This window comes from Orycteropus afer, unplaced genomic scaffold, assembly GCF_000298275.1.
Source record: "Orycteropus afer afer isolate SDZICR_OR568_19922 unplaced genomic scaffold, OryAfe1.0 scaffold00077, whole genome shotgun sequence".
Taxonomy (NCBI): Eukaryota; Metazoa; Chordata; class Mammalia; order Tubulidentata; family Orycteropodidae; genus Orycteropus; species Orycteropus afer.
Genome location: NW_006921664.1, coordinates 528,408 through 540,732, shown reverse-complemented (window position 1 = coordinate 540,732; position 12,325 = coordinate 528,408).

The window sequence follows — 12,325 nt, the reverse complement described above, 5'->3', positions numbered from 1 at the left end:
CAAGCGGTGTTAGGACCTAAGAATTAACTTCAAAATTGGCCCTGCTAGCCAAGGGCTGCATGGAGGACTTCACTAGTGGCTGGTGAATAAAAGTGGAAGCAGTGGAAACGGGAGACAGACTGAGCATGGTTGTTAGCTGTTTGGAGGGTGTGGTCATTTTGAATGTTTATAAACAGTTCAACTATTTTGGATATCTAAAGAAACAAAATTCTTTCAGATTCCAGGGACCTTAGAATAGGATACACTTGCTGGAATTGCAAGATTCCATACACAAACTACTGGAAAGGTGCGATATTCCCCTTGTTACTGTTATACCCCACACCTTGGTGAACAGAAGTGCAACCATGCCTCACTCCCATCCACCTTCTGGGCCACCCTGTCCAAATTTTTTTTTTATCCTTTTTGTTCAGTTTGTTTGTTTTTGTCTGTTTTAATTTTTTTTTTTTTCTGTACTTATTATTATTCTCTATTCTTCCATTCCCAGGTTCTAGTTTTCAGCTCTTTCTCTCTTCCCTGTTTCTGGTTCTTATTTCTATTTTTATTTTATTTTTTTTGTTCTTGTGGTTCTTCCTATTTCTTGTTTTTCTTTTTGCATTTTTTCCCATTTTCTTCTTCATTATTCTCCTACTCTATCTCTTTTCTGTTATTAGCCCCTCCACAGATATTGCAGGCTTGTTTTTCTTTTCTTTTTTCTTACTTTGTTGATTGTTCCTATGTGTTCATGTGATGTGCTTTTTGTCCACTTGCTTTTATTTTTTTGATAGAAGAAGGAACAGTAATAATAAAAAGATTGAAAAAAAAAAAGAGTAATTTTAAAACAGACAAAAACAAGCAAACTAATAAAAAATCTTGGCAGGGCAGGGCAGGGAACCCCAGCTCTGTCAGAGCACACAGACTGGTATCAAATTCCTGCCAGCCCACAAGGTGTGTGGGAATAAGGGATGGCCACATCTCCTTTCACCTAATGGGTGAGGGGTAAAAGTAAAAGGGGAATATTCCCAGTTTTCAGTGTCCAGTATGTCCTTGCCATCCCTGGCAAATAGATCCTATTCTTAGGTCCCTGAAATCTGAGAGAATTTTCACTTTAAATATCCAAAATGGTCAAACTGCTTGTAAACATTCAAAATGGCTGCTCCCTTTTGACAGACAAAAGTCCACAGCTCAGTTTTTCCCTGGCTCTGCTGTTTTCCCTTTTATTCACCTTCCATGAGTGCAGTCCTCTGTGAAGCCCCTAGCTAGTGGGCTGATTTTTAGGTTAATCCTTAGATCTTAACACCGCTTAGCAATATCCCAACTGTCTGTTCTGTCAGGATTGGTGACAGTCATCTTGCAACTCCATATGCCTCCTTTTTCTGCTGTTTTCATGCAGGTCCTTCTACTATTTGGAGTTTATTCTATTTCTGTATCCTTCCTTTAAGCTCAGATATCCAGGATTATCTTTTGTATCTGTGTTAACTGGTTCCTTTTATCTTTGTTGAAGAGGGTCTATGTAGTTTGTCTGCCTATTCCACCATCTAACCAGAACCTGACATGCTCTTTCCAGCTTATTTTGATGCTTCTTGCATCGTTCAATACTTTATCCATAGAGTTCATTATTATTGCAACTTGAGGCTTGAATTTTTTAAATTTCTTTCAGCTTTAGGAATGTTAAGCATGTTCTTCCATTTTGATTTTGTATCTCTGGGTCTTTGTATAATTCATTATAATAATATTATGTCATCTTGAGCTGCCCTTTGAAACTTTCTGCTCAGCTCTCTTCCTTTCTGCTCAGCTTCATTTCTTCCATTTCCTTTATCTACTCTCCTTACAAGAGCAAGTTTCAGAGTCTCTTCTGAAAACTTTTATTTTTTTCTTTGATTCTTTTCTTTTCAATGATGTTTTGCTTTCTTTACATATGATATCCTTGATGTTAACCCACAACTCATATGGTCTTCTGTAATAAGTATTCAATTAATCAAAGCTATTCTTGAGATGATCTCTAAATTCAGGTGGTATATAATCTGGATCATATTTTGGCTCTTGTTCACAGCCATAACTTAATCTGGTATATGAGAAGTTGGTGATATGTTCCATATTTGGCCCCTCACTTTGTTCTGAGCGATGTTCTTGAGATTTTCTATGAATAGACACATCAGCAAAGAAAACACTCAGGGAACTAACAAACACAAGAAGAAATTCTCATGATCTTTAGCCATTAGAGAGATGTAAATCAAAACAAGGAGCTATCATATAACCCCAGCCTTCATACCAAAGTTAAAAAAAAAAAAAAAGAAAAAAAAAATGCTGGCTAAGGTGTGGAGAGACTGGAACCCTCATATAACATTGGTGAAACTGTAGATTTTTGCAATCAATGTGGTAAACAGTATGGTATTTCATTAAAAAATAGCAAATAGAAACATCATATGATCCAGCAAGTCCACTAATAGGTATATCTCCTGGATAAATAAGAGCCACAACACAAATAGATATATACACATCCATTTTTATTGAACTATTATTCTCAGTAGCAAAAGAAGAAGAAAACAACCAAATGCCCATCAACAGATGGATAGATAAACTATGGTACACATACACAATGGAGTATTACTCCTCTAAAAGAATAATAATAAATCTGTGGAACACCTTATAACATGGTTAAACCTAGAAGACATTATGCTGAATGAAATATGTCAATCACAAAAGGACAAATATTGTTTGAAGCCATTTCTATAACAAGTCAAGAAAATGTTTACACACAGAAAGAATCACTCTTTGAAGGTTACCAGGGGTGGGAGGAGAAAGGAGGTAAATCACTAACTAGAGGATAAACGCATATTAATTTGGTTGAAAGGCAAAGCATTTTACAGTAAGGGGGAGGTCAGCACAAAATGATAAAGGCAGAAGAAGACAGTTGGAGGAGCAAAGAGTTAAAGGCAAATGCTACTTCACAATCCTGAACGAACAGTAATTACAGTAATTTACAAGTGAATACATAGATAGAAACTTAAGCTGAACAGGTTTGGGAAGGCAAATGGGATTATACCCATCAATAGGTAGCAGATATTTCTAAAAATATATTTGTATGTGCTGCAAACATGTCCATGACTATAGCAGAGCATATAGGGGGGAAAGTTATGAAAACTTCTTGGCCATACCCAAACACCTTGAGGGAATGAATCATTGGGCCTAGGAACTCAGGATCATAGTCTCTAAGTACATCAAGGGCAATTGACATAATATAGTCCTCAAAGACAATGTTCTATACCTATTATAGTGTGTAGCTACAGGGCTCTTAAAAGCTTGTTAACATTCATATAAGCTAAGCTATGTCTATTGTTTTCCTCAATTGGAGCGAAACAAAAAGTGAAGAAAATCACAGACACAAGGAAAAAAGAATTCAAAAGAAAAGACAAATGGACCATGATATCTCAAGTCTCCACAATCCTGAGACCCAAAGAACTAGGTGGTGCCTGGCCATCACTCCTGGCCACTTTGAAAAGGATCACAATAAGAAGCCTGTGATAGAATAGGAGAAAAATGTGGCACAAAACCCAAAATCATTAAAAAAAAAAAAAAAAGACCAGGCTTACTAGTCAGATAAAGACTAGTGGATCTCCCAAGACTATACCTCTTACTCACCCTTTAAGCCTGGAACTGATCTCACTCTCATGGCTCAACTTTCAGACAAAGGATAAACAGGCTTGTAAAGTTTATCACCTGATAAACAGGTAAATAATAATAATATAGAGGTACACACTTCTTACAACAATCAACCATATAAGATGAAAAGGTAACATTTGCCTAGTGATAAAGCTAAGAAGGGAGGAAGGGATAGAGAAGAAGGACAAGGGGAAACAGAAAACACAGGAAGAAGTGGAAAGAGTCTTGTTAAATTGTGGGGATTGCAATGCCTAAGGCATTTGACTGCTAACCAGAAGGCTGGCAGTTCAAACCCACTAGCCACACCTTAGAAGAAATGTGGGCAATCTAATTCTGTAGTGATATTGCTTCAGTAACTCAAGGAGGGGTCACTATGAGTCAGATCCAACTTGATGGCAATGAGTACGAATTGCTGAATGGACAGCCAATTTGCCTTGTAAACTCTCATGTAAATCATCATCATCATCATCATCATCATCATAATAATAATAACAATAAAAATCACTGCCATCAAGTTGGATCTGACTCATAGCAACCCCTCCTTGGGTTTCTAAGCAGTATCAATATAGAACTAAACTGCCCACTCTTCCTTCTGAAGATTGGCTGGTGGGTTTGAACCACCACCCTTCTGGTTAGCAGTCAAATACCTTAGGCATTCAATAAAAATCATTAATTTAAATGAACATTTTGAACAAGTAGGAAAGAAAGAGCAAAAGAAGCAAAAGCTACCAGAATAAATTAAACAGTAAAGATCAGGACAACAATTAATGAAATAGAACATGGGAAAACAACAGAAAGAATCAACAAAATAAGAAGTTGGTTCTGTGAAAGGATCAATAAAATTGATAAACCATTGACATGATTGAGAAATGAAGAAAAACAGAAGAAGCAAAACCAAACTAGAAAATTAAATTGGTGAGATCACAACTAATTCAACAGAGATAAAGATCATATATGATTACCATGAAAAAATATAATCCAACAAATTTGAGAACCTAGATGAAATATACAAAACCCTAGAAACACCCTACCTACCCAAACTAACACAAACATAGGTAGAAAATTTAAACAGACAATTACAAGAGAAGAGATTGAAGCTTTTATTAAAAACAGACAACAACAAACAAATCCCAGGACAAGATAGCTACACAGGAGAATTCATTCAAACATTCAGAGAAGAGTTGATATCAATCCTATTCAATATGTTAAAAAATGTACAAGAGAAATGAACACAACCAATTCTTTCTACAAATCCAACAGAACTCTGATGTTTAAATCAAGCAAAGCCATCTCAAGAGAATTAGGCACCTATATCACTTATGAATATAGATGTAAAAATTTTCAACAAAATTCTAGCTAACCTACTTCATTAACATATAAAAAATCATATATGATGATCAAGTGGGATTCAGACCACAATTACAATGATAGTTCATAATTAGAAAATCAATCAATGTAATGCAACACATAAATAAAACAAAAAGAACCAGATGATCATATGATCAATTGATGCAGAAAAGGCATTCAATAAAAATCAATACCTTTTTCTGATAAAATATCTCAGCAAAATAGGAATAGAAGGGACATCTCTCAAAATAAATAAGGACATATATGCAAAACCAACAACCAACATCATAGTCAATGGAGTAAGGCTGTGTTCTTTCCCTTCGAGAACAGGAATGAGGCAAGGATACTAATTATTCAACATTGTATGGGAACTCCTAGCCAGAACAATAGGAGAAGAAAATAATAAGGCATTAAAAATGAAGAAATAAAACTATCTCTATTTGTAGATGATATAATCCTATAAATAAAAGGCCCTAAAGATTCCATAAGAAAACTACTGGAAGTAATAGAAGAACTTAACAACATCACATGGCAAAAAATCAACACACAAAAATCAATTGGGTTCCTCTATAATAACAAAGAAAAAATCCAAAACTGAACCCATTGTCATCAAGTCAATTCCAACTCACAGTGACTGCCACTGGGTTTCCAAGGCAGTAAATCTTTGTAAAAGATTGCCTCACCCTCCTACCATAGTGGGCTTGTTGGCTTTGAACTGGCAAAGTTCTAGTTAGCAGTCAAATGCCTTAGCCAATGCACCATATAAACAAAGAGTACTCTGAAAAAGGAATCAAAGAGATGATACTATTTACAATAACCCCCAAATCAATAAAACAGCTAGAAATTAATCTACCCCAGAACATAAAAGACTTACACATTGAAAAGGATACAACACTAATAAAAAAGACTAAAAGAGACCTACATAAATGGAAGGACATCCCATACTCATGTATTGGAAAACAATATACTGAAATTGTCAGTTTTCCCTAAAGGGATCTACAGACAAAATGTAATAATGATACAAATCCAAGAACATGCTTTACTGAAATGGAAAAACAAAACAAAACAAAAAAAAGGTTGGCAAACATCATAAGGTAAAGAAAGAAACTCTACATAACAAAAGCGATATTGAAGAAAAAATTAAAGCAGGAAGCCTCACACACCCCAGTAGAAAACATACCAAACAACCACAGTAATTAAAAAAAAAAAAAGAAAAAAAAAAAAAAAAAAGCCTGGCATTGTTTCAACAGTAAAAACATAGATCATTAGAATAGAATTAAGAACTCAGAATTAAACCTGACCATATATGTATAAATGATATTCGACAAGCGGTCACAGTCTAATCCGTGGGGCAAAACCAATCTCTTTAATAAACAGTGCTGGCAAAACTGGATACCGACCTTCATAAAAATGAAGCAGGACTCATACCTCACACAATACACAAAATCTAACTCAAAATATATCAAAAGCCAAAATGTTAAACTTAAGACCATAAAATTCCTGGAAGTAGACATAGGTATATAACTATGGATGTAATCTTTTGTAAAACAGGATAATGTGGTAGTTAATTTTAATTGTCAACTTGGATGAGCTGTGGTTTTGAGTGGCTTGACAGCTGGATGTAGTTATTCTCCATGATGAGATTGTAATCATCTCCATGTTGGAATCTGCTGTGAGTAGCTAAGTAGTTGAAGGGGAGTTACTTTCAGGGTGTCACCTGCTTCCAGTATATAAGGAGAAGCTTTGAGAATGGTCTCTGACTTTTGACACATTTGGATCCTGAATTTGACCAAGTCTTCATCTCTTCTTGAATTGAACCAGTGGTCTGTCCTGTTACCTGCTGATCTTGGAATTGTGCCATTTTACCTGCCAAACTTGAGTTTGTCAGCCTCAGCAGCTAGTAGCTACATGAGTTGGAAAAAGCATGCAGGTCCAGTGGTATAAGAACAAGAGGTAGAGCTGAAGCCCGAGGACAAGTGGCCTTCACCCAGCCCCAATAGCTGGCACTCTGGATTTAGATTTATAGCCTCCTGAAATGTAAGAGAATAAATTCCTGTTTGTTTAAGCCATCTATATGTTGTATTTCTGTTATAGCAGCACTAGAGAACTAAAGTAGATAACAAACATAACAGCAGGTGGGAGAAGAAAAAATATATACATGGAACATAATAAAAATTAAAAGCTCATGATCATCCAAAGACTTTATAAAAGAGTAAATAGACACCATGTAAAGTGGGAAAAAATCTTCAAGAAGGGCTTATCTGGTAAAGGCCTAATATCTAAAATTTATGGAAAACTGCAACAACTCAACATCAAAGTGACAAATAATCCAATTACAAAATGGGAAAAGGGTAGGAACAGAACCTTCACCAAAGAGAACATTCAACTAGCCAAAAAACAAGAAAAGATGGTCATGGAGAACTTCTGGTAAGATAACGGAATAGACATAGAAACTACACACTCTCTTCAATAAAGAAAAGACAAACCAATTGACAGAGATACAAAAGATAATCCTGGAGCCCTGAGTTTTGAAAGAATATATTCAAAAGTGGACTAGGCACCAACTAGTGGAAAACCTGAGTGAAAACAGTGAGTATGGAGATGGACGGAGATGCAGACTGTCAGCTACTTGGACAGCATCAACAGCCTGAATATTGCCAAGTGGTGTTGGGACCTGAGAATTGGCCTAAAGATCAGCCCTGGTCACCAAGGTCTGCAGGGATGACTCCCCTGGTGGCCTATGACTAGGAAGGGAAATAGCAAGGAGGAAGACAACCTAAGCTGTGGGTTTTGCCTGTATGGAGGGTACAGTCATTTTGATTATTTATAAGCAGTGGCCCTTTTTGATATTTAAAGTGACTGAGGGTGCATCCATTTTGAATGTTTACAAGCGGCAGCCATTTTGGATATTTAAAATGACAGCATTCTCATTTGGATTCTAGAGACCTAAGAATAGACTCCATTTGCCAAGGATGGCAGGAACATAAGAGAGGCTGACAATGGGAAAGAAGACAGGTGATGAGGGTATAAGTGCTGCCAACTAGTGAATAGAGAAGCACAGTATACTGATTACATAGATAACATCCAAAGAAAACAAAAATTCTGGGCAAGTCTCTCCAACATATAATCACCAATTATGTATAAACACAAAAATATCACAATATCTCAGAGACAGCAGAGTATCACAGTCCACACAAAGAAGCAATATAAAGCAAGAGAAACAAAGGACCAGGATACAGTCTCAGAACACTTCCCTGAGAAATAAGCAGCAATGGAACTCTCTGATAAGGAATATATATATACCTTCAAAGGACTGAGAGATAGATCAAGGAAAAACAATTGAGGAAAGCACAGAGAAAACCCTAGAACAATTTCAAAAGACAATGCAAGAACAAAATGACAAAATAAATGAAAACTTAGAAATGATACAAAATCTCCAGATAGAAATCCAGAAGATCAATAATAGATTTTCAAAAATAGATAACACATTGAATGGGCAAAGGAGTAGAACTGAATCAGTGGAAGACAGAATTAGTGAAATTGAAGACAAATACCTCACTACTTCTTTGGAAAGGGATCAATCAGAAAAAAAAAAAAAAAAAAAAAAAAAAAAAAAAAAAAAAGATCAAAACAAAATGAAGAAAGCCTAAGGATCATGTGGGAAACCATCAAAAGTAATAACCTATGTGTAATTGGAATTCCAGAACATGAAGAGACAAAACCACAAAGAAAATTGTCAAAAATTTTTTGGAAGAGAATTACCTTGGTGTAACAAAAGATCCATCCATTCAAGAAGTCCAATGAACCCCAAACAGAATAAACCTCAAAAGAAAATCACCAAGACATATCATCACCATGTTGTTGTTGTTATGTGCCATGGAGTCGGCCCCGACTAATAGCGACCCCTCCTTGGGTTTCCCAGGCAGTATCACTACAGAAGTGGGATTGCCCAACTTTCCTTCTGAGGAGTGGCTGGTGGGTTTGAACCGCCAGCCTTCTGGTTAGCAGTCAAATGCCTTAGGCACTATGCCACCAATCACACCAAAATCAGACACAAAGAAAGAATCCTGAAAGCAGCATGAGAAAAAAAAAATTACTTGTAAGGGGCAACCAATAAGACTTAGCTCGAATTTCTCAGGAAAAACTTTGCAGACGAGAAGACAATGGGATGGTATATATAAAACCTGAAAGAGAAAAATTTCCAAACAAGAATTATGTACCCAGCAAAATTGTCCCTCAAATCTGATGATGAAATTAGGACATTTCCAGACAAGCAGAAATTAAGGGAATTTGTTAAAACCAGGCCAACCTTACAAGGCATACTAAAGGGAATCCTTTGGACAGAGAACCAACAACAGCAAACAACAACTGATCATTAACACACACAATGACATAATCCAGAAACCAATCCAGTTATGAAATTATCCAAAGTAAATAAGACTACAGGATTGTAAACAGGGAGCCAGAGACATCAATTGACAAATGAGGGCAACTACAAACCAGAAAGAGGGAAAAACAGTGTAGTTACAGAACTTCTAAATAGTGAGGAAGTCAAGAGAGTTGCAAAATAGAATGCACTGTTTTAAACTTGGGGAGAAAATTATTAATCACAGGGTAGCCTCAAAGAAAAATTGTAAACCTCCACATCACAATAAAAAAGAGGACAAGCACAAAGATTTAGCAAATACTAAAACAATAGCAACTAAGGAAATGATAACACAATTCGTAAACAAAACAAGCTCAACACAGAAAATTATATGGAAATAAGAAATCAGGAACACCACAAAAAAGTCCATAACAAAATGACAGCAACAAATTCATATTTGTCAATGATTATACAACCAAAAGAGTAAAAAGAGGACCTACAGATTGGGAAAAAAATTTCAGCAATGACCTACCTAACAATTTATGGAAAACTCCAACACCTCAACAAGAAAAAGATTAACAATCCAATTAAAAAATGGACAGAAGACATGAACAGACACTTCACCAAAGAGGATATTCAGATGGCCAGCAAAAACATGAAGAAATGCTCATGATCATTAGCCATCAGAGAGATGCAACTCAAAACAACAAGATACCATCTCACTCCAGCACTAACAGCAAAGTTCAACAACACAGAAAATAACAAATGCTGGCAAGGATGTGGAGAGATTGGGACTTTCATACATTGTTGGTGGGCCTGTCAAAGGATACAACCACTGTGGAAAGCAGTATAAATCCAATGCAACGCACTGTCTTCAAGTCAGATCTGACTCATAGAGACCCCTCGTGTTTCTGAGGGGTATCGCTACAGAAGTAGATTGCCCAACCTTTGTTCCGAGGAGTAGCTAGGGTTTTGAACCTCCAGCCTTCTGGTTAGCGGTCAAATGCCTTAGGCACTATGCCACTAGAGCTCCTTTGGTATAATATATTTCACAAAAATCGTGATTTGCATCTTAATGAAAAAGTACTGTTGTTGTTGTTGTTATGTGCCATCAAGTCAGACCCGACTCATAGTGACCCCTCCCTGGGTTTCTGAGGTAGTATCACTATAGAAGTAGATTGCCCCATCTTCCTTCCGAGGAGTGGCTGGTGAGTTTGAACCATCAGCCTTATGGTTAGCAGTCAAGTGCCTTAGGCACTATGCTACCAGAGCTCCTAAAAGGAGTCCTAAAAGATTGTGTACAACCATTTAAGACATAATTGTGGGTCTCTACTCACCAGGAAGAAAAAAAAAAAAAAGAAGAAGATAACCTAAAGCTCAGAGAAGAAACAAATCTGCATAAGTCAGAACTGCATCTACCCTGAGACCAGACAAAATAAGTGGTGCCAAGGTATCTATCATCACTGATTGATCTGACTGAGGGTATTATAGAGGGTCCAGGATAGACTTGGAGAAAAATGTGGAGGATAATGCAAATTTTACGAAAAAAAAAAAAAGCCAGACAAATTGGAACAGTAGAGAGCAGAGAGCTCCTTGAGAAAATTCCCTTGAGACACCCTTTAAACCTAGAACCAAGCCTGCCCCTGAGATTATGTTTTAGCAAATTAGCAGAATGGCACACAAAATAAAGGATATTGCCTGTAAGGTCAGTGCTTTATTTAAAAATCATCTATATGAAACCAAAAGGTCAACAATTACTCAAAACGAAAGATGAGAAGATAAGGTGGCAGGAAAACTAAAGCACTGGAAATAGAACAAACAAGAGAATTGAAGAGAATTTTGACACGTTATGATAAATTTAAGTAATGTCTTTGAACAATTTGTGAGAAAGTTGTCAAATAAGATCCTAATTTGCAATGTAAACTTTCACCAAAGTTCAATAAAATATTATTAAAAGAATGTCACTATTATGTCTTGTACTTAAAATTCATATGTATAAACATTCATGATATGAATTTAGAAATAGAAATATGTTTACCTTGTAACATTAACTATAAATCTTTGGAACTTTTAAGTGATTAGAAAGTTATTCATAAAAAACTGAACTTAGACACAGAAGCATGTCAAGTGTGTGAATAACCTGGTAAAATTCTTTAACTTGATTTTGACCCAGCATACTGTGATACTTTTATACTTTTTAGTTTTTTACTTTTTTGTCCTCTTTAAGACATAACATAGTTAATCTTTGTAGAGTATCCTTGAAAGAGACGTCTAAACAACCTCCCTAATCTTTAACCTTGAAAAATAAAAATTATATTCAAGTAATCATTAATCCTGAGTTTAAAAAAATATAAAATCAATCAATATAAAATAAAAAAATCAATCTTGGAATGTGTTTGGATATGTCTGTGGAGAATTCATATTTGTATTTTTTTGTCTCTTACTATCTGAAGACTGAGAATCAGGCTACATTCTGCCTGCCACCAGTGACCTAGGACCTCAGCTACTAGGTACCTTTGCTGAGCTTAAACTTTGGTTAAACCCTCTTTCTGATATCTCTTGTTAAAGGTAATAACCGGAAATCTAGAGATTTGTTTGTACTCCAGCCACCAGGTAGATACCATTATGATTATAATTGTTAATTGTTTCTCTGGTTCTAAATGAGCATTGTGAGGTCTTCCTTGTGTGTCTTCTCATGACTACCTTGTAATAAAATGATTGAGTTTATGCTTGACAAACCTGAATATCCATTATTTTCTAACATAAAATCCTGCACTATAAAACCAAACCAATTCTGCATCTAATTTGTTGTTTGCAAACTATGTTACTTAGAGTCCTAGGATTTGATACAGACACATCAGGTCAAATGTTAAGACCTTTACATTTTTTAAAATTATGTTTTTATCACATATATAGATAAGCAAGTAAAAATATAAAGCAAAACCTTTCTGCTTATGGCAACAATATCCCTGA